This window comes from Dermacentor silvarum, chromosome 6 (assembly GCF_013339745.2).
Source record: "Dermacentor silvarum isolate Dsil-2018 chromosome 6, BIME_Dsil_1.4, whole genome shotgun sequence".
In the NCBI taxonomy this organism is placed as follows: Eukaryota; Metazoa; Arthropoda; class Arachnida; order Ixodida; family Ixodidae; genus Dermacentor; species Dermacentor silvarum.
In genome coordinates, this window is record NC_051159.1 from 149,359,355 (window position 1) to 149,383,561 (window position 24,207).

At 46.8% G+C, this 24,207-nt stretch overlaps 1 protein-coding gene across 5 annotated transcripts in view; it reads right to left on the reverse strand.

Moving 5' to 3' along the window:
• LOC119456213 (serine/threonine-protein kinase minibrain) overlaps positions 1-24,207 on the reverse strand; it is a 106,432-nt gene that overhangs the window by 42,024 nt on the left and 40,201 nt on the right. Inside the window, exon 1 of one of the 5 annotated variants that reach the window (XM_049669601.1) lies at positions 912-1,352. The exons of the other annotated variants lie outside the window; for them this stretch is intronic. The gene's annotated coding sequence lies outside the window, so the exon portion shown is untranslated. Of the gene's footprint in view, positions 1-911; positions 1,353-24,207 lie in introns of those variants that run through there. 5 annotated transcript variants of the gene reach the window in all.

Here is a 24,207-nt window from a genome sequence, read left to right on the forward strand (position 1 = left end):
TCTAAATATCGACCGTCAGAAGCAAAATTACAGCGACCTCGACGAGACAACGCATGCAAAAGATATGTAACATCATTCCTAGTGTTCATCGCTTTCAGGGCCCGCTTCCTGTCTGCTCAAACAGAGCCGGTTGGATAATTTACGGCGACAACTCATAACAAGCTGGTTAGATAAGCACCAGCGCGCTTACGACAAATCTCGAGTGAATCACAACGGTTCAATTACCAGTCTTAAGCTTCGCCTTAAATTCCTGGCAAGAACAGGCTAACAAGAAAGTTTCCGGGCAAAAAGTACTGACACTGATAGAAGAGAAGATGATGCACCACTGGCTGTCTTCTCGTGGTGTGGCATCTTCCCTTTTGTACATGTCAGTTATTTCTGGTGGAAAACTTTCACGCTATGTTCAACCAACAAGGCAAACACTATTAACAAGAGACCGCGTGCGAGATGTCATGTCCTCAAAGGCATGCGAAGCAAGAGGCGAACACAATGGTTTACAAAATTGCAACAACATCATGGCTGCTCTCTTCCATGCACATGTACGAGCGTGCTATGACGTCACACTATGACGTCACGTCGGTGGTCTCGTTGTCTGAACCAAATCGATTGGCGGTCATCGAAGTTCATGTGCGCTCCAGCTGTTTCTCCGCGCGCCCATATGAGAGGTAGCTGCCCATAGAACACGGAAACCGTATGCAATAACTCCTACAACCATAAAAACTAGCGTTCTTATATACTTATCAACAAAAGTAGAGAGAAAGTAAGGACCCATATCTGTCCGGCAACCCACGACGCTGTCACTCAAGATCACGGAGGGACCGAAGAACGAGATCCAATCAATCTCCACGCACACAACAGCGCGATGTAAAACCAGCGCTAAATGTAGGATATACATGTGAATTTACACTCACGGACCACTAGCAGGTAGCCTTGTACGTTCGGGCGCCTATCCTCTGACGCTGCTTTTGATGTGCATACACGTCGGCACGCCTGTTGTTCCACTTCAACGGCAAAGTGGTTGTCATCACTGTGACGGCGGCTGAGCCAACGCCTCCTAGACAGCAGTCCTGAGCCAACACCACCTACATAGCACAGGCCTACGCACTCCGATCTATGACGTCATACTACCTGGCCCAAAATTTCCATTGCCAAGGCTGGCGTGACGAAAGCGATGACGTCGAAACCACCGCGGCTTAGTCGGGAGCGTCCCTTAGATTATATGGCAGTCGAGCATGGTAGCATGACGTTAGGGATCGAAGTGCACCGGCCTTGTGTTATCTAGCTAGGAGGCGTTGGCTGAGCACGGATTATTTTCAAAGACAAAGCATACGCACTTGTGCCGTTGCAATTAACGAAGAAAATATCAACAAAATATCAGCGATGAACTTCAGCATCTCAAGTAAAACGGTTGCCCCTACAATACCGGTGACAAGGACACACGTGCCAGCATCTTAGTCTCTCTCTTTCTCAACCAGTTAACTGACGTCAACGCCCGCGCGCCAGCCTTTTCCGTTACGAGAGCGAACACTCTTCGATCGCGAAGCGCCTTTCGACAACGTGCGCATGACGCAACTGCGCGTTGGCTGTGACGCAAGCGAGCCACGCGCACCTGCTGCCGAGACGAACTCGAACGACGCGCAGAAACGAAACCACGTGCTCGTGAACGGCGCACGAGCCATACAAACGCGAACAGAATGGACAAAGATGCAAAACGGTGACGTCACAACGCCGACGTTGGGCTCCCTCCCATCGCATACAGGCTCAAGGAGAGAGCCGTCAGTGCTTCGTGATGGGCCCGAACGAGCTCGCGGAGAGCGCAACGGCAAGAAACTTAAAATGGATTTTGTTGAAATTAGGGGGCGTGTGAATATTCGAAGCTTCAAATACGAATAGTTTACTCCCTGCTATTCGATTCGTATTCGCTTCCAGAAGAGGCTATTCGAAATTTCCGAATATTCGTTTCACTTCAAATATATGAGGGATTAGAGCCCATATATCGGAGCCTTGAAAAGTGTTCCGGAACGATTTTCCTGCAGAGATAGATAGATAGATAAACTTTATAGCAAAGATAGAGTTTTTTCTTGCCCCAATGGGGCATCGCTAATGGTCGGGGCCCCTAGTCCAGGGCTCCGCTTGCCATCTTCTCTGCTCTCTGGATCAGCTTGAGCTGGTCGTCGAGGGCCGAGCTGGTCGTCGAGGGCCGAGCTGGACAGCAGTGCCTCCCATTGCTCCCTAGTGGTGTTCGTGTCATGGTGTTCTGTGTTGTGTAGCGTGCACTCCCACGTAATGTGGTATAGGGTTGGTGTGGCCCCACACCACGGGCAATCGTCCCTGTAGGCTGTGGGGTGCATGCGATGTAAGATGTGTAGGTTCGCGTAAGTGTCTGTCTGGAGCCTACGCCAGGCAGCGGCATCCTCCGTCTTTATAGTATTCGATGGGGTGGGGGATATCGCAAGCGATTCCCTCTGTGGTAGTTCAGGATTGCTGAATACTCGGGGTCAACTGGGTCAGGGTCATCTGCAGTCGGCGTGATGAGTGCTCGGTTATGTGCAAATTCTCGAGCTGCTCTGTCGGCATACAGGTTACCCGTGATGGCAGAGAAGTCGCGGTATTGCGCGAGCCACCGGTTCTCGAGCGAGCGCATGGGACGACATATAACTTTCGCTCTATAATTTCCAGCCATTCAATAAGAGTGCCTTTGCGCAGCCTACATACGAATTCGCACATTGTCTCGAGTCTGACAAAGCGATTCATAATTTGACCAGGCTCATCATGTTCACATTGAAGTAATGTGCGGTGCTGTAGCATCGCACTTAATCATCTCCTTCAAAGAGCACAACACTTTACGTGCATTATGGGTGACGTGACGTTGCCTTTTCTTATTACTCTCATTATCATCGGGCGGCGGATAACTGAAAGTGGTCGTCTCTCGTTTACAAGCTCCATAGCTGACCAGTCTTCCAGCTACGAATGGCATGCATGTACCGAATAATGCAAATAAGCTTTTTTTCCCCTCGTTTCACGAGGATGACTCTACACAAACTTTATATATATATATATCAGTAGCGCACCCAGGATCTCTGCCAGGGGGGGGGGGGGGGGGGGGTTGACAGTTTGCCAATACCATCTAAACAGCACTAATTTCGATTTATTCACGGGAAATTGTAAAAAAAATGCGCTTTTTGCGAGTGTGCAGACGCTTGCGCATCTTACATCTTAGTTGCAGCACTCAAATGCGTAAGGAAAGAAAAAGGGTTAAACAAAAGGGGGGGGGGGGTTAAGTCGGCCTCAGGGGGGGGGGGGTTACAACCCCCGAATCCCCCCCCCCCCGTCGGTGCGCCACTGATATATATATATATATATATATTCACTAGGTTTAGAAATGATAAAGGATTCCATGTTCGGTTCGTAAATTTCACTGTTCCAACACCTCTATGTCTAAATACGAAAGGAGTGTCTGGGGCAACAATTTCAGAAATACTGCGCCTAATACCGCTAGCAGCGTCATGCTAAACGCTTTTTTTTTTTTTTTTTGTGAAGACGGGCCACCCCGGGGTTAAAATGTAATCGCAAACACAGAATAACACTTCGAGAGGGATGTTAAAAAAGAAAAAGTGTGTTCAGCTAGAAATTGATGAATAAGGCCCATATGACGTGCTAGAATTTGCAATATAAAGCAGCCTACCTTTACCGAGAGCGCAGATTTGCAATACCACAAAGAGGTACAGAATGAACATTCGACGACCTATAGTTATAATTTACGCGCTAGATCCCAATGACGTCATAGAGCTCAGCAGACAACGTGAAATGTGTGGATGCCGCAGTCAATAGCGTATATCCCTGCGACTGCTTCAGAGCGTCCGTGCAGATCCACGAGAAATCCATCCATCACTATACAACCCGAACCGCAGCAAACGTAACTGTATACATTGTATCGGCGCAGTTCTCTCGCGCTCTTGCGAACCGTCGGAGCCTACAGAAACAAGTGTGCCGCATCCTGCCCGCATTTGAACCGAAAAGCTCGAGCGCTGGCGCGCGTGGGCGAGTACAGAGGAAAGTGGGCGCCGAACGCTCAAAACACTTCTCAGCACCGCGCAGCCTCATCACGGGAATATACAAACGAGAAATTGGAAGTTCAACGATTTATTCTGCTACAGACGACTAAATGAATTTTTGCGAACATAAAACACGTATATGCCTACCGGCGGTTGAAAGGCCAGCACGCAAAAGTGGTGAACCACAAGTTACGGGACGTATATTGTCCAAAGGAAGCCGCGCACGTTTGATGATTGTCCCGTGTGCGCAACTATATACGAGACGCCGATTGAATAAGTCATATAGGGCTCCACGTCGCAAAGCATATCACACCGGCAATGCGAGACGTGTGGAGGTGGAAGGCTCAGGATTATTAAGGCGAAAGCCGTATATATATATGTCTGTCTCATCGTTCAGTCAATAACCTTCAACGTCCTTGAGCGAAAACCGTGTCGTCGAAGTGAAATCGTGCACGATGACGACCCGGTGTAGTAATTCGCCCACTACACCAACCCGGCATCGTGTCTTACCTATATGCTAACGCTCACGCAACAACTGTGATAGTGCGCGGGTCACTGTCGTCATCGTGTTTTAATTAAGATAGAGTTAACTCAGGCACTCGAGCCCACGACCTTCCGTGGGAATCGAACCCTCAAACTTATGTAGGAGTCAAACCCACCACCTTTGGCGATAAGGCGAAATTAAAGCACAGTTAATTAATATAGAGTTCATTAGGTCATTCGAACCCACGATCATTGGTGTTAATCAGGGCGAGGGGTAGTTAGGGCACAGGTAATTAAGGTAGCATCAATTAAGGCATTCGAACCCGCGACCTTTTGGTCAGAACAGGCAAGTAATGGGTGCGGCAGTGTCACATGCCCTCAATCGACGCAGCAGAAGTGTGCGTTCCGTGCGATTTGTGCTTGCTCCACGAGCGATGACATTATTGTGCTGTATAAGGTAATTGCCTTGCGACTCGGTTGGCTCTATAGAAGGTGCTTTATACCTTCTCTTTCTCTTTTCGTAAATTTCCGCATGAGAAAATGCGGCGCAGTTCGCGACAAAGGAAACATTCCAAGAACTGTTGCTCGCGCACTATATACAGGGTGTGTTTCAGCGAACACTTTCAAAATTTTTAAAGGTTGCCTATGGCAGAGAGCACAATTCCAGTTCACGAGCTGGCCTACTCGAAGACGCGGACACGCACAAAAATTGAAATGCATAAACGAGTAATTAACGAAAATTCACTAATTAAGTTTTTTCACAAATTACCTTAATGCAATTTACAAATTATATAGCCGTGGAGTTCGCAAGGCGGATCCACTTGGGAACGAATTCTCAGGATGACACCTGTTTTGAGATATTAATTCACGCAATTTGCGGAGAAATGCACTGGCGTTCCAGTTACTTTCTTAACAAAACGTCGTTTTATGCATTGAAGCACAAAAGTAGTAACTGGAACTGTATATAAGCTGTATATGCGCGAAAAAATATATGGAATAATCGGACTGCATATGGAACCGCTTCACTATACGGAGACCTAAAAGCCCCTCCATCCACGCGCCAACGCCGTATAGGAAATCTACCCGCGTTCGCGGCTTTATTTATAGGCGCGGTGTTATATAGCGCGACCGCCACTCATCGTCAACTCTCCGCGCCAGAAAGACCTTGAGCGGAGATTCTGCACGACGTCATGCTCTACAGGTAGACGACAGACATCCGCATGACGAAACGTCACGCGCCCGCGTTTGCCGTCTTTTTCCCCCGTAATTGGCGGCGACAGCTTGCACCGGCGGGATGCAACGTTCAACGGATCTCGGAACGACTTGAGCGGCGCGGAAATTATTTTACAACGCACCGGCGCGGCGCGGGCAACTCCGCTTCTCCCGGAGGACACCACGCATGCCTCCTTTTTAATATTTTACAGCCGCCTGCTCCTCCCCTGACGTCACAGTGGAGAAAGACAAGGTGCCTCGCGGAAACTTTTGCAGAGCACATATAGGGGGCGCTCACGTGTTGACACACGTAAGGTCCCTAAGACACACGACTTCCTTTTCTTTTTTTTAACATAGACATTTCGAAAAGCCGGCGTGAGGAGCTGCCGAGCATGTGAAGGGGAAACGGCTGCGAAACCTTGGAGGCCGAAGCGGAGGCGATTCGCGCGAGTCCGTATGTGTGTATACGTTTAACGTTTGGAAATCGAATTCCGAAGCCCGGGCACTGCTGCGTAAACTGTTCCGCCTTGCTAGAGACCAGAACGGCGTACGTAACGCGGTGCATTGCCTCGCAAGTTGCAATGCGCCTCTTTAAGCCGCTGCCTGCGGCCTTCACATGTCTCGCAAGCCAGCCGGCGTCTACGGGCGATTTTACGGAAGTCAGCGCCGGAGTGCCGCCATATTGGGCTGCTAGCTTTGTCGGTTTCTATCTGTGTAACAATCAAATTGCGCGGCACTGCAGTCGATTTGTACGATGCGAATTAATGGTTGCATGGGTGCGCTTCGCGTGTCACGACCGCACTATTAGATGTCACTGTGCACGAAACTGCGAAACTGCTGGTGGTGGTGGCGCCCACGAAACAATGCCCGGAGCGGTCCCGTGATGCTGGGGACAAGCGGTGTGTTGCGTTCCAATAAGACAGTACAGCATAACCGGGAAGGTTCGTCCCGAACCAACAGGAACACCCATGGTGGCACTTCGTCAAGATTTATACTCTGCGTTTCGCTTTCGCGGTGAGCTATAGCGCTTGAATGACAAGGCTATGCCGAGAAAAATTCCGAGAAAATTACACGGAGCAAGAATTGAAATCTCGAAGGCCAGAACGTACACATAAAATGCTCAATTTTCAAACGAAAGATGGCGAGTGAAACGAAGCCCCGGATGTTGAAAGTTACACTCCGCGGCACTGAAGCGATCCACAGCGGTGCGTGCAACAAGGGACTAATCTCAGCCCTGGCGAAACGTCTCCTTATAGAAACGTTGGCTTCAGCTTTTAGACATTCCAATTATTACCCATTGTTGATAAATTCAAAACCCCGCATCTGTCTTTTTGGGCAACACTGCAATGAAATATTCTACTCAGGTTCGAACTTCTGGGCTAAATGGATGACTGTGATCGCAATGCAAATAGAAAGCTGAAATACTTTCGCAATAGGAAACCTATAAACAAGACAATGTAGGAGCTGTATATAAGCTACTTGAGTCATCGGAAGCAATTATATACACGTATAAACGCGGCTGTTAGCCCCGTTTACGATGTGAACGAACAAGACAGCAATTGTTGGTCTTGCGTCTGCTCCGCCTGCCCAGACACCCCTGGTATGCCACTCGAAGCAATTGTATACTAACATAGGCTTAGTGATCTATTGTCGCTGCAAGTTGCTATGTTGCAATATTCTTTTTTTTTTCTTTTTGTACGCGCAGCTAGTATCTGTAAAGTTTACCAGGTCGACAAATGGTCAACAGTGGCCGAACAAGGGAAAAGCCTCGGCCTGCAGAAGTCAACGTCGTGACAATGGGACCAGTATTCGTCAGGGCTGTCGACAACTGATTTCCTCGGCAGCGGCGCATATCGCCCACCAATTACAATCTCCATCTTCCCGAGTGACCACGACTTGCTTGGATTTCGAAAGCTAAAGAGGTTCTTATAAGGAGTAGGCACCACCCAATGACGCATCTGGAGACAAGGTCTTTGTGAATTCTGTCTCGCTTATTTACTTATCTTGTTTGTTTCATAACCTTCGCGGTGATGAAAAGAATTCCGTAAGACACTGTTCGCACAGCTCTTAATGTCTCGCACAGCGTCAACAAACGTCACGCGCTCGTTGGTCCTCGATCGCATCGACGGCGGCACTGCATGCATCGCTCCGTGCCACGTCGTCCTCGCGCAAACATTTTCTCCGCGTCCTTCTGCGAAAACGGGCAAGGGCGCGCGCGCAAAAAAAAAGAAAAAAAAAGAAAAAAAAAGAGAGTGTATAGCTCACCAGTGCATGCGCGCGTATTATCGCCGACGAGCGGACTGCTCGCGAGATTACGCGGACCTTCGCTTCGTTCCGAGCGCCTCGCACACGCCGATGCATTCACGTGTCGCGGCCACGTGTGGTCGCGGCGTCGTCGCCCATGTGCAGTTCATAATCCGCGGCGAAGCCGTGCGTGGCGGTGTTCCGCGGGCACGCCCCGGCGGGAACGACACCTCTATGGACCCTTCGCGCACTTTCACGTTCTCACGCGCGCCTGCTAGCACTTCAGGGAACACGCCACACGCGCTCACAAAAAAAAAAATAATAATAATAAAATAAATAAATAAAAAAAAAAAAAATAAAGAGCTGCACAGATCCCACGCAGTCTGGGAATCGATGTTATGCGAAGCACTGTGCATGTAACCTACAGCTGAGCTCGCTTATCCAGCTTTGTGCCAGGATCCCGCTAAGCGTTGTTAACAGGGGCGCCAATGCGTTTGCGCAAATCGAGTATAGTTTTGCGTGTGTGACGCGAGCGCACGTGCTCGTGAGGACAGCGGCAAGGCGACGGTGATGACGATCGTACATGCGAGGAAACGCGATTCCCACCGCGTCCGTTGGACGCGAACTTATACGACATACTGATTGGTGGGTTCTGCATGGATACCGAACGGGAGCGAGCAAGGTATACACGGATTGCGGCTCGATCTGCAACTAAGCGTTGAAACAGTCGTGCGTGCCTTGTGGCATATATGCCAAAGCGACGATGGCATTTGTACTCGGGCGAAATGTTAAAAACGTGATCAACTTCGGTCGATCATGAATGCGGTACAACAACGTCGCACAGTTCCTACGCAGCGTCAGCTGCTATATACAGGGAAAGTAATGGGCATGTGTATACGCCAATCCCGAAAACGGTGCAATCTAACACAGCGTCTCAAAGCGCGAGCGGTCACGAGGAACGAACACGAAAAACTGGTACGCACACGGCAAACGTCTCAATGAGCTAGTCTGCTACTATCGTGGGTATGCGATAGTACGGGTATGCGTACTATCGTGGCCAAGTACTCAGAGTACTGGACTATACTGCGCTTTAAGACAGAGCTTCGACTCCACTATCGCGCGGCCAAGTATAATTTAATTTTATTAGAGGTAGGAAACGAAGCGAGACAAGACTGTATGCTTGCCTATATATACCTACTGCATAGTGCTTGGAATGATACAGTGTTTTGCATTAAATATTCAACTAAAGCTGCTCGCAAAAGGAGATGCCAGCCAATCGTCACGTCGGGCATATTAGCTAAGGCGGTCGGCCAATTGACAAACAGCATTTATACGAACGGAAAGGCTTTGTTAATTCGGAAACGCGGGCCCACATTCGCAAAACGCGTTCCTGCGCTATATACAAACTGCTCGTGCAGAAAATGCACATCAATTTACGGTGCTCAGACACTTACGAACGAACAGCCGCGATGGCGGCGCGGTCAGTGGCGAAACGGTATTTGCGAAGCTTTGTGCCGCCGACCAAGTGTCACTCGCGAGCGACCAACGAAACGTTTAACATTTCAAGACTAGGCGATTCAACGCGCGCGGCATTCTGAGAAAGACTGCATGCGAGTGACAAACAACTTTATTTCACGCGAATTACGAAGGCGTCATCATACGCGTGACAAAAAAACCTACGGGGCACTCAAAAGATTTCCGGCATAGTTCACGGAAAAGGTTTTATACCAGGTGTATTTTCTTTCTTTTTTTTAGCTACATAATATATATATATACAGTTGCCTGCAGTGCGGCAGATAACACAATTTTGACCCCTATGCCAAATTACTCTATGAGACGGCCATTACTTAAACTAGAAATCAAAATTCCTAATTGAGTAATTAACGTAATTGAACTTATTAAATTTGTAATTAATTATATTACGGCACATACTTCGATTTACGAACTGAAGCCGGTTTTCTTTCAAAAGTACCTGGAACAACAGTGCATTTTTACCACAGGTTTGACGGTGCATATCTCCGATGCCATCCTCAGAATTCGTTCCAAGTCGATACGTATGATACGCCTTGCAAACTCACTAGCTACAATTCGTAGATTGCAATATGTGCAAGGTAATTCATTCAAAATAATTAGCGTAATTATGTTATTAATCATTCGATGGGGCATTTTGACTTCTCGTAGAAGTAATGGTCGCCTCATCGAGTAATTTAAAAAAATTATGGGGTTTTACGTGCCAAAACCACGATCTGTTTACGAGGCACGCCGTGGTGGAAGACTCTGGAATAATTTAGACCACCTGGGGTTCTTTAAAGTGCACCTAAATTTAAGTACACGGTCGTTTTCGCATTCTGCCCCCATCGAAATGCGGCCGCCGTGGCAGGGATTCGATCCCGCGACCTCGTGCTCAGCAACCTAACACCATAGCCACTGCGCAACCACGGCTCATCGAGTAATTTGGCGCATGGGTTAGAACTATTTTATCTGCCACAGGCAATTAAAAAAAATTGTGCAGCCAAAAAAATAAAAAAACACCCTATGTAGACGCCTCCTCTGACATAGCTGCACTCGCACACCTTTCTCCGTCCTCAACCGGCGCGACTTTAGCTCGGGGTTCTTATCTAAATACATGGAAAACGAGAAATCGTTTTTCTCCGCAACCAGTGCACGAAATTTGATGGGGTTCGTTGCATTTAAAAGGAAAAGTTAAAATCTAGTGACTTTTGGTAAGCGAATTCTTGATTTAAGCCGTAAATTTTTAACAAAATTGTTGACAATTGCAAATTATCAAAAAACGAAACTATCACGTTTGCAACTTTGTAACTCAGCAATGAAAAACGATATGGCAATTCTGTAAAATAAATATAATAGCACATCTAAAGCGGACAAAATTGGCGCAGTATACGTGATTTTTAAATAGACCACTAATATATGGGCAGGACTTTTGCAAAGCCCTTGTAGACAACGTAACTAATTCAATTAAGATATAAATTGATCAAGAAATGTTTCCGCTTTGGATGCTCTAACGGATGCAGTTTCCAGAAGTGCGATATCTTTTCTTGGGTGCAGAGCTACGAAATTGTAAACGCCGTGCTTCTAGATTTTACAAACTTAGCAATTCTTGAAAATTCAATTTAATATCTTCAGGCCTTAAATCCGCTTCCAGCAGTTACTAGATATTTCAACTTTCTCTCCCAAATGCAACACATTTCATTAAAATCGGCACAGTGGTTATGTCAGCAAAGCGTTTCTGCGTTTTACATGTACCCGAACAGGCGGCGTCGGAGTTGGGGCCCGAGCTAAAGCTTCCTCTTAATGCGACTGGCGATTGAATCTGGCAGCGCGCAGCTATAGGCCCTCGAAGGCTGCACCATAGATGTCTAATGATTCATGACCGCTATGGCAGCCTGACATTTCGCGCTACTTAGCTACGGTCCTTCACTGCCCTATATTCCACGAGTATAAGCCATCTCGCTCAGTGTCACAATTCTGTTAAGCCTAGCAGCGTCTTCATTTAAACGAATTTTTATCTTCTGCTTCCCATAGAGCTACACCAAAGGAAGTGTCACAACCCACACACTGCAGCAATTAAGGTTGAAAGTTGGGGAGTCGGTGTACATATCCATTATGCCTGTAAGGGTCGCTAAAGTAAAATATTATGTCGAGCTATATACATTGAAAGATTACGCTTCTGTTCGTAGCAAAGAATTAACAGAGCTTTTGTAAGCGTGAAAATGACGAAGTCGGAAAATCGAGTGGCGCCATCTATTTTGTACTATGGCACCTCATGTGGCGTCAGCACTGGCTGATTCACACCACGATAATGTGATTCAGACAGAGCGGCAGAGAGGGAGGTCACGTGGGGATTACGCCAACTCCGCTTCGGCGCGGGCGACTAAGATTGAGGAGCATGCTGCGGAACATTCGGTGGCAATTTTCCAAGCAACAATCATATATATTGGCACACAGAAAACGATGACAGGCCTCTAGAAGAATAATCGATCGATTTAACTCGGCTTAATGTTTTGGTTTAGTGTCACTTTAAGGGTATATAATAGTGCATACAAACGGAGACGAATAAAGGGTTTGTACGTGGCGCATATGCCTGTCGGGCAATAGAAAACCCTGAACTTATACGCATGGGCGTTCGCTAGGCGTCCCGTTGTAATTATCACTCCGTTTTATTTACACGGAGTGTCCCAGTTAACATTATAGCCAAGCTGTTCGAAAAAAAAAAATAAGAAACAAGGTACATTGTACGATTTTAAGACCTATGACGACGAGTTATGACAATAGGTCATAACTGTATCATGCATCGTGTTTTTTTTTTTTTTTAATCGTTATTTTCATTGAACCGCTTGACCAACGTTAGCTGGGAAACACGGTATATATGATTGGCCTCCTATTGCGACACACGCGTCGAACGTAACGCCACATACGCGCCGCTGCCAAACCGTGGGTCTAAAAATTCGTAAAAATCCCGCAGCCCGCAAGCTGCAGCAAACATGGAGCATGCACAAACTGAGAAACGACAGAAGTCTTTAAAACGTCGCAGCGATTTTGCCGTTGCTAATTTCGCCGGTTTCGTGAACGTGCTCGAAACAGCATTCCTCCGCGATGCCCCTATACAGCATCAAAAAATGCTACACAGAGTATATGGTCGGAAACCGACCAGCGAACCCTTTTCGCGAACAGAATTTATTTTCGAAACGTTCGTAAAATTGTAGAACAAGCCCAAATTCGCGAAGTTTACGGGAAACTTGATAAACTTTTGGCAGATACGCTTTTACACAATTTTTCCTCTGTATATAGACATGCAATCATGCAAATACTCCTGATCAATACAATTACACATACAAATACGTACGGAATACAAATGCGAATACGTACAATTAATTACAATTATGCTCCCTCTGACAATGCTCCAGCGACGTCCGCGACACGCCGTTCCTTCACAATTTTCAGAGCGCGCGGGTTTGGATGCTGCAGTTCAGACTTCTTGCGTGCGACGTACAATCCCGGCGCCTTCGTTAAAGAGAAAATGCACGTTCGCTGCGCCCGACAGACGATCTCTTAGTAAGCATGAAACGAAAGTTAACGATATGAGGGGAAAAAAAAGAGGGGGAAAACAGAGAGCACCTTATAGAAAATAGAGCAGCTTATATAGCAGACGATGCTCTAAGCGACATCAGTGTTTGTCGAGGGCATCGACCCGACTTCTATAGTCCGCCTACGACGTCACTCGATGCCCTGGCGCAGAAAAGAAGCCGCAACCGATCTGACATTCATGGCTAACTACGTCAGTTAATGTCTGGCCACTGCGATAAAATAAGTCGCGAAAGCAGCTGATGCGATGACATTCGACTCTGACGTATACGCATACGAGCCTGGGCCGCTTTCAAACTAAAGAAAAGTTGTTTTCGGCCATATATACTTTAGAACTCTCTGACGTCAGCGCGCGTTAGTTTCTTTGTTCATCATAATCGCGTCTCTCAAAGCGCTGGCGCTTCGTTGTATATATGCCGCGGATGAAACGATAAATGCGCGCGCGAATACGTGCTAAAGCGATTACGTCAATGCGCGCAGTTTTTAAAGCCACAATAATAACAGGAATACTGAGAGATGCATCTTAATTACGAAACGTACATAGATGCTTGCGTGATTGGCGCACCACTTTTTTCTTAGTCTCGTTAATTCATCGTGGGTCTGATGCTCTGTCGCGGCGGCCGCATTTCGACGGGTGCGAAACGCAAAAGTGCTCGTGTAACTACTATTTAGGTCAGGTAAGGCGGTAATAATTATTCCGCGGGTCCCTCGATCGATTACGGCGTCATAACCCACTGAGCAGTTTTAGGACGTTAAACCGCACAATTTAACTTAATTCATCAATTTACACACTTATGAGGAGATAGCAATTTAACTTAATTCATCAATTCACACACTTACGAAGAGATAGCAGAATCGTGCGTTCCAAGGGGCGGACAGAGGTCAGCCCGCTTCGTGCTTTCGGCTGCTGCTATTAATGTATACTCGCTTTTATACGCCGTACACTTCAGCACGTGGCGTCGGCCGGCGCCCGCGCACGTGGGACGTTTCTTCGCCGCTATATATATATATATATATATATATATATATATATATATATATATATATATATATATATATATATATATATATATATATACCGAACCACGCTGCACGTAGTACACACGCGAGTTAAATGACCACGCCTTTCACACGCGCGAGCCCGTACTCAAAAGCCCTTACGATATAGAATTGTCGTAAGAGTAAATTCCAGCCAATCCTGACGCTGGACATAATATTAACGAAGACAATCGGTCAATGGCAAAGAGCACTTGTAAACGAAAAGAATTGTGAATTTTATCGGCTCCGGATGGTATGAATATATGTACCATATTCGCTGCTGCACAACCGGTGATTCTACAGATTTTGCATGACCTTTACCTTTTTCTCTCTCTCTTACCCATATACGACCTCTCAAAATAGCGTAACGACCTATCAAACTTTTCTACTGCGAAACAACGATAGCTGGCTAGAGAGGGGAAAAAAAAAAAAGTCAGCCCTTCAAGAAACGCAGAGAAAGATGCACGGCGAAAAGGGACGAGCTTGGAGCCACCACGCGCGTTTCGAAGACCGCAACGTCCACTTACCCACATCAATCGCCGACGATCTAAAACGGTCATATATGCATGCACAAGCACATACGTGGAGGAATTCTAAGGAAAGGCACATCACCGCGAGGATCGGGAACCGAACGGGCGCGCCGAGCGCCAGCTGCTGTTCTTTTTCCCGCGTTTCACTCAAAACACACAATGCCACCAGCACGGATGACATATACGGGGCACACGCACAGCCACCCAAATAAGCGAATCAGAAGCGAGATAAAGAATAGAGAAAGGAGAGGGGGGGGCTAAAAGGGCCCACTATATACGGCAGTGGGAGGCGTTGAGTCACCTGCATATTGATAGCACAGGTGCCGCGCTCGACCGCAGTCTGTACTGATGCTGCGGGCGGGAGTGTGTATACTACACATATCGCTCGGACTCGTGCACCCAAACACGGTCGCTCGCACGACAGGGGCCGCATCGCGACCATGATAGATATACCGTATTCACTCGGATCTAGGCCGGCCTCGATCCTTGGCAGACTTCTTTATGAAAGGTCGAAAAATAAAAGTGACACATATTGCCAATGAATGTCATCCGCCAGCTACGCACTGTACTAAGAGGGTGCGGTCAAGCGCGTGCTCGGTTGCGCAGCATATGCCGAAAGCGAAAAAGACCGAAAAAGAAAAACCGCTGAATGTGCCCACACTACACGTATTCAATGTTGTCAAAAAAGGGCGAACGGTTACAGTGAGCTGCAAGTACTATAGGCGGCTGCGACAGCGGATAGTATAATGGATATACAGTATGTCTTTTGGTGCTGGCGTTAGCGGCGAGCCTTTTTTCCCCGTTCCGACCGCTGTTGGCGAAATCCTCGAATCCAAGCCGACATATAGCAGTTTTCGTAACTCATGTTTAAAACTGTCGGCCTATAGATTAGAATAAATGCGGTATATGACGCAGTCGGGGGCTAAAAGTGAGGCTGCGCGGTCAGCCCACGTATAGGCGACCAAGCGAACCACGCCTTCACGCTTAGTTGCCAAAGTATATACCAACGGCCATTAATCAAACCAGTCGTGCTTTCGTTTGCCCTCTTACAGATGCACTGCCGCGGGGAAAGGGGAACCGAACAAAGTTACGATATCGGCAAGCTCGACAAACTGCTGGACAGGAATGCGCGCTAATGACTGTCGATGTGAAGCCACCGTGCCCTCCTGCTTACTTTTACTTTACTTTACTTTCTCTCTTTCTTTCTTTCTTTCTTTCTTTCTTTCTTTCTTTCTTTCTTTCTTTCTTTTCGACCTTACACGAGGGAAGGCGTGCATGACTAGTGGGTTAGGATAACCGAACCGTGATGCAAGTTTCGATTACCCCAAGATACGGATGAAAGTGGTGGCGTGGTGCGGGAAAGTAATTTGCGTGTATACTGACAGTACACGCAAATTACCTTCCCTGAGAGGTAATTGACAGGTGTTATAATTGATGCATCAATGCATTTTCGACACAGTGTTTCCAGACACATATCTCGACATTGGTGTCATAAATACAGAATTTTCTTGCTCCCTCTCTCTCTATGTATTTTCTTAACGGATATGATTTATGCACTACTTGACTCCAACTTCGTAATCGAGACGTGTTGCCCAAAGTGAATTAATTATATAGTGAAACTCTGATATGGGAGCTCTAAAAGCTACACGACCACTCGCGTTGTCAACAGGTGCGGCCGACCTTGAAGACGACCTGAAATGGAGCCCTGACCCGCCACAGTGGCTTAGCGGCTATGGTGTAATAATAATAATAATAATAATAATAATAATAATAATAATAATAATAATAATAATAATAATAATAATAATAATAATAATAATGTTATTACTAATATTAAAGAAGGAGAGCAAGAAGAGGCGTGAACTTCGCCTCAGTCAGTCTTCTCAACAAGTGCAGACGCACAGAAATAAACAAATAAAAAAGAACTCACCGTTAAAAGCAGTTACACGATCGAAAAGTGTGCTTGCGCAGCTACACCCAATAGGCAAACATAACAGCAACCAAGGAAAACGCCCTCGCGCGCACAACAATCGAACGAACCAACACGACGAACACGTTAATAGGTCACGAAGCACACTCGCCAGAATCGGACGCCGTCGGCCGGAATCGTTTCTACAGGGCGATGAACCAGCATGGAAAAAAACGATCGATACATAATCCCGAAACGCGCACTGATCCACCTGTCGACACACGTGGTCCCGCTCGCGGTGATATACTGCACGCAATTAGGCCGCGAGCGCACAAGACAAACGGCGCTTACTCGAAGGACGCGTGACGTCGCGGCACGTTTATACACGGTCGGTCAGCTGCCGCGCGCGCTCCCAATTAAACGCAGCGGACACGGCGGGCGCGCCGAGCCATGGCCAGCGCACGGGCACGCGTCGAGACGTCGCTCGTCGCGTCAGACACACAAATAAGCAGCAGGATCACAATGACGACAAAAGGACGGCGGCGCGAGCAGTTGTTCAAAAGGTCCTTACATACACGTCTACGGTCACATGTATACACCGTTGGTGACATGTAGAGAATTGGGAAAACGGGCACTGTTTGACGAACCGAAAGCGAAAAAAAAAAAAAAAAAAAAAAAAAAAAAAAAAAACTAGGGCCGGGGGAGAGGAAGATGAAGAGACTGAGCCGAGAGGACGCCGGGTTTTTTCCCACTGCCTTTTCAGCGCGAAAAGACGCACTCCCTGCGGCGTCTGACGCCAGACAGCGACGTCAACGCCGGCGCGTCCATGTATACCGCCGACGCGGCACTCCACGCGCCCGTTAGTTCGTTTTACTTTCATTGCCTATCATCGGTTTGTTTTTGTTTTTCCTAACAATTTTTACATACCATTTTCTGTGATGCCCCCGGCCTCTCTTTCTCGTTTTCTTTCCACCGCAGTTGTGACGGAAGACCACGAGAGAGAGAGAGAGGAACGCGTAGAGCTTCAGCGGATCTGCGACAATGTTTCTTCCGTTTTGCCGTGCACGGTCGCTTTCCGTTACAGAATTTCGCTATAAGCTGCCAACAAAAGCACACGCTTCACTCGCGATAGAATATGAGCGATATATAAAGTCAGCCTTCGTATCTGCATGCCTCAATAAAAGTGTTCACCTTAAGTTCTTGCTGTGTTTTCCTTTGTTTCATTTATTTACGCAGCTAGTCTTGCCGTGTACAATAAATATTTCTGTTACATACGCCAAGAGCGTCGCGTTCTGATTAAATGCTTTCTTTCATTTTTTTTTAATATTTATTCTTATTTCAAGCGCCGAAAGACAACCGAGACTAACGAGCCTTGTTCGTGAAGGCTCGAGCAAGACGACACTGGCAGAGCGCTGACTTACAAAAAGTGAGCGAGTGAGTTTCGGAAGCGCGCAACACATCAAGGTGCGCCAATCCCAACAGATTAGCAGTAAACTCCGGGAGATCGAGGAGGTGGGGAAAAAAATGAGAGGGTGAAAAAGTGGAATAAAAGCTAAAAACCGTAAATAAAGAACGATAAGGAAAGGAACCATTTGGTGGAAACACACATACTGATGGCTCTGTGCTGAAAGTGAAGACACCCCGCGGACCTTGGAAAGCAGTTCGTAGCAGACGGTTACGTACGAGAAACCTCTTGTTCGTTATCCGACAAGCTTGCCACCGACGGCCGGCTGGCTGACGCAGATCTCGGTCGAGCGCTCCCAAATATGTTCTCGAGACGGTATACGCACTTTTGGCACGGGATAGAGTTCAAAACCTTCGAACGCATTCACACTCTGTGTAGCAGTCTCCTATACGTATATAGGATGTCCCACGCAGCTAACGTTAGCCAAGCCGTTCAACGAAACAAAAATATTTTTAAAAGACGGTGCAATGTCCCACGCAGCTAACGTTAGCCAAGCCGTTCAGCGAAACAAAAATATTTTTAAAAGACCCGGTGCAAGATACAATTATAAAACCTACAGGTATTTAGTCGTCAGAGGTGTGACGACCGAACACTACACTCTTAAAAAAAGGTCGTCATATTACTAAGTAAATACTAACACGTTACTATAGTCCCAAAAAGCACTACCTTCTTAGTAAGTGCAGGTAGTAAAATGATGTTTAGTACTTTTCACTACCTGCTGAAGCTAGCAAAAAGCACTAACTTTGTAGTCACTAAATACTACCTCGGTAGTGCAGTTACTAACACAACTGAAATATAATTACCAACAATACAATGGGACCTATTCGATTTATAAGTGCCGCTTGCATTGTCCTATGAAGTCGATGGTATTGTAAAAGCATAAAAAAGTAAAATAATAAATATACATGAAAGGAACGGCGTCCCACTGCTATACATTAAGGCATTAATTGGTGGCATATACATATACGTAATGTAAGTTTGCCAAGGACATGAAGCCGCACTGACTCCAGGTAAGAATGTACTACATATGTCCAACAAGCAACGACAAGCAAGAAAACATGTAGAGAACGACCAAGGTGCTACGCAACACTTACTAAAAGAGCAACTTCACCAGTATTTATAGGCCAAGTTTGAGGGAGCACATGTGGCACCGGTGAACACCTATGTATTTGATTAAATAATCAAAGCTATGTGCTCAAATGTCTAAAGCCTACTGTCTGTACGTATGTGTGATACGACGTCGCATATAACTGTTAATCCAACATAATGAACAACACTACAGTTAATCTCAATTTCGCATAAGACTGTCACAACCACTGGCTAGTACAGAACTAGTCAGAAGGTAGTAAAATACACAGTAACCTAGTAAAAACGTGTATTTACTAGCTATTTACTAAGTTTATTTTTAAGAGTGTATATATAGGCAGGTCCTAAGACCGTATACCTTGCACAATAACACCTCGCACGCGCCGACCGCCGCTAATCGTTCTGTGATATAAATGAACATTCAAGTGACTTCACCTACACGACCGGCGTGCGCTAATCGGCTATTTAGCGTCAATGAAAAGATAACACGAGCGTCCCGCTCGCTTGTTAATGCATGTATGAGGCGTGGATTTCCACTAAACAGATGACGTTGCGTATCGTACGTATATATAGCACGGCTTGTGCGCTTCTGTAAATGGCACACGCAGGAGTTTGAAACAGTTCCGCCAGTGTTACCCAATGCCTGCAGCAGATGTTATCCTAGTTTTTTCTCATTTAAGGTATAAAAGTTGGGCCTATATAGTTGAGGGGTCATCCTTTATTTACTTGCAGCGCAAGGCGCAAACGAATGATCCGTGTTCTCCCGTTTATGCAAATATATACACTCAAGAGGGTTTTTTTTTTTTCCCCACTCGTGCCATCGGACCTCTTTATTATTATAATAGGTTTCATGGGACATCGCTTATATATGCAATGCCAAACACCGCCTCTTCCTGTGAAATGAAAGAGGGGCTGTGTATACCGTGCATGGATGCACGTTAAATTTAACCCAAGGTGGTCAAATTTAATCCTGAGTCGTCGTCGTCATCCCCCGTTGCGGCGTGCCTCATTATCAGATCGCGGTTATGGCACGTAAAACGTAATCAAACAAATTAAGTGGTGTTTGCACGGCTGCCTTTCAGTGACACGCAATCCCTATATAGCAACTTGCTCAACTTTTAGTCGTTCAACTGAGGAGTTTGGAGGCGTGAAAATTCGGCTTTAAGCGTGAAGCTAATCTCAGTCCTCGTAGCCGCGGCGCCGTCCATTTTCCAGACTGATCCCGCGAAGCCACGTCGAAGCCTGCTCCGAAAAGCTTCGTTAACCTTCTCAGTCCCTGCGGCCCCAAATAGGGTCACTGATTTCAGCAAGCATAGTTAGTTGTTAAAACGATGCTTCTTTTTCTTTTTCCAAATTGGAATTAGCCCGATGTGTACTTTCTACTTTTTCCAATGTGCGCGAGTTGGCGCTTCCCGTCCAGCCAAAGCGACACCGGTTGCATTCAAATGATGGCCTCCTACAGCAAAAGCACGTGTCTTCGACCTCACGGTGAGTAATCACTTCTTTCTTAACAGACTGCTTTGCAGCAATGCTTTTTATGTGTCGCAAGCTTTTTCAAAAATTCGAATATCAGACGTGTATAACTTAAATGCAGAAGCTATAGGCTGTAACTGTAAGCTCAGGAGACGTTAACTTTGATGTCTCCGATCGGGATGTGTGGTCTTAATCACTACATCATTGCTTACAACGAAATATTGACTGACGAAGAGAGTCAGGCGCTTTTGCAAGAAAGCGATGTCGATCAGATGGCCGGATCCGAAAGAATATGAAACTTCTGTCGACACTGCCAAAGGCTGTGATGATGCCGAGATTGAGAGTGAAGACAGTGGTGACCACGCCGAGATCTACACATGACAGGCGGCCGGCAGAAAGTGCGCGCCCCAAGTCGAGAAAAAAAAAAAAAACGTAATTTTATTGACATTTGTTTCTATGGGAAATTATTTTGGAGAAGCTTGGCTGGTGAATGTTACAAAGTTGCGAACTGAAGGAGGAGGAGGAATAAACTTTTATTGTGGAACCAGCACTTTAGGATGGCCGGGCCTAAGCCTCCCATGAGGGGACGTCGAGGGCTTGCCTCGCCGCCGCCTCACGGGCGTGCTGGGTCGTCGCCCAGGTTTGGTCGTCGAGGGCGGAGCTCCGCAGAGCCTCACGCAACCTCGACGAGAGGGTCGTGGTGTTAATGTGTGTATACTGTGTGTGTATACTGTGCTGGGCACTCCCATAGCATATGCGGAAGCGTAGCCGGGTGAGTGCCAGAGCACCGGCAGTTGGGGGTATTGTAAACTTCAGGGAATATAAGGTGGAGGCGGGCGGGTGAAGGGTACGTATTTGTTTGTAGCAGACGCAGGGTGGTAGCCTGCGCCCGGCTGAACTTGGTGTGAGATGGGGGGAAGGTTCGGCGACTAAGGTAAAATGCCTTAACGAGATCGTTATAAGTAGTCAGATTGTCCCTGGTGTCCAACTCGTCTCCAGTGTCTCCGGCGCGGTTGACTAGTCCTCGCGCAATGGAGTGGGTGACCTCGTTGAGGTTGGGGAGGTGTGGGTGGACAGTGCCCGCGTGGGCCGGGATCCATGTCAGGGAGATCATGCTTTCTTTAGAGTGTGGTGCCTGGCGGAGTATACGAAAAGCTTGAGGAGAAATACGGCCTTTGTTGAAGTTAGCGACGGCTGAGCGAGAGTCACACACGATGGTGTGACAGGTGGGATCTAGAGTGGCCAGGGCAATGGCCACTTCAGCCGTTTCGGCAGTGGGGGTAGTGACGCTGGAGGCGTGGTGTAGGACTCCGTCGCGTGTGGCGACGGCCACAAATCGTGTGCCATGGGAATATTGGGCTGCATCAACAAATGTAACGCCAGGTACATGAGCAAGGGCTTTTATGATTGCTCCGGCCCGAGCTTGGCGCGGGGCCCTGTTATATTCAGAGTGCATATTTCTAGGAATAGGGTCTTTGTGGATCCAGCTACGGATGTCAATCGGGATCGATTGTTTGGGGCCCTGTTGCTGATGGTAAGTAAAGCCAAGCGTAGATAGAATAAAGCGTCCCGTTTCAGTAAGGGTGAGCCGTTCAAGCTGAGAGCGTTGTTGTGAACTCCTAGTTGGTTGAAGAGTTCAGTACTGGTGTAATGCGGGAGGCCAAGTGCTTGCTTGTAGACCCCTCGTATGAGGGGTCTACAAGGGTATGAGGGTTTTATAAACGGGAACCGTTCCTTCGGCCGCCAAAACAAGCACAAAACTGTTCGCATAGAAGGGGCCGTCTCACGTTAAATACTCGCTCCAAAAAGACATCGAATTTTGCGAACTGAAAATGAGCGGCTTTTTTTTTTTTTTTTTCCCTATCGCGTTTCCGAGCGTCACCAGTGATGACGTTGGATTCCACTGCCCATTGATGACATCACATATTCAAAACGTGTTCCTAGACCACGTGAAGCTTGAATCACATAAAATATACGCTGAAATCCTGGTTGCGATGACAAATCTCGAGAGTAATCCCTCAAGTGTGCAGAGTGTTTCTTTCTCTGCAGAACCGCAACTGCTTTGTTTAGTTTCATACCCACAGTCCACACAGTCCCACAGGACCGAACAAGCAGGTTTGAGCACGCTGCTCCATTGTTGGTACATATAGTTTTTATTTTGCACTATTTTAAATTTGTACGCGCAGGTGTCAAATAAACCAGCTTAAACCAAATCCTTCGAAAAGTTTAAACTTGGAATTGGCGAAGTTAATTGATGCCCTTTAAGTTGATCCACGCCGAGCCGAACGAATGTCAACAAAATCGAAATTATATGCATACGTTAGTTATACAACGTGTGGGGCAGTGTTGCCTCTTCGGGTTTTATAATCGGGAACCGTTCCTTCGGCCGCCAAAACAAGCACAAAACTGTTCGCACAGAAGGCGCCGTCTCACTCGCTCCAAAAAGACATCGAATTTGGCGTCCATCCCAACGCAGGGGGGAAGGGGGGGGGGGGGGGGGGGGCAACCACGACTTTGTGCAAATGGTGCATGGTCCGCGAGGGATGCGCCTAACGTCTTGTTGTTTGCGACGCTCTTTGCGACGCTTTGTTGCTTGCGCATCAAAGAGGTGGCAGAGACGACGACGTGTAAAAAGGGTAACGCCTTTCGACATTGCGCCTGCAGCTGTTGCTATAGCGATGCAATAGCGCCACACACATTTCCTGCACTTTTCTAGCTCCTCGATTCTCTCGATTCGGCGAGGGTGATGAGGCTGAGTGGGATTTGATAACAAACAGGTCGTACTTCGTTTATTGGCAAAGTACTAAAAGTGTACAGTAATCATTCTTTATTTTCCTTCTGTATATTGTGCATTGGTATATACTTACAACACAACGACTTTATCGAGTACCGATTTGACCTAGAAAACTATTAGACGTGCTGCTTTCACGTGCTGGATAGATTTGCGACTAACTTAAGCTTACGGGGCATCGACGATGAGGGCAACGGCCGGTCGCGCGCTGATTTTCAGAAAGGACAGCCGAGGCCTCGACCAACCAGCCAGTAAGAACTCTTGTCTTCGTTTTTCCCGTGCATGGCGGAAACCGCCATACGGTCATGTTCGATTACTAACAACATCGTAAGGAGCATAACCTATACAGCTACTTTCAGTCAAACTAATCCTTGTTAATCCTTGTTGTTTAATGAGTTTGTTTCATATACAATACTGTATGACCTTTCCCCCCTTTATTTACTTTAGTCTATGCTGCACTGAATATAGTGCTATTTTTTTCCCCCTGTTTTCGTATAATAAGACTTTCTTTATGCAATCTATAATGCTCATGTATAAATTCAATATCACCTTGTTAATGCAGACTACTTATTTTTCTAATTGTTAAAGTGTATTACTACCTGTCTCGTATACACATTTTTTGAAAAATTTTTTGACACCTTCCGATTTATTTACTCACATGTGAGCGCCCGACGCCCTCTGTTGCCTTTGATGGGTTTTTGGGCTGGTCAAGTTGCCTGCGCGCAACTTTTTATCCAGAACCCCACCATGTAATTCTTTTCATGGGAAATAAATTATTATTATATTATAGTGAGCAGCGCGTGAGTCACTCAGAAAAC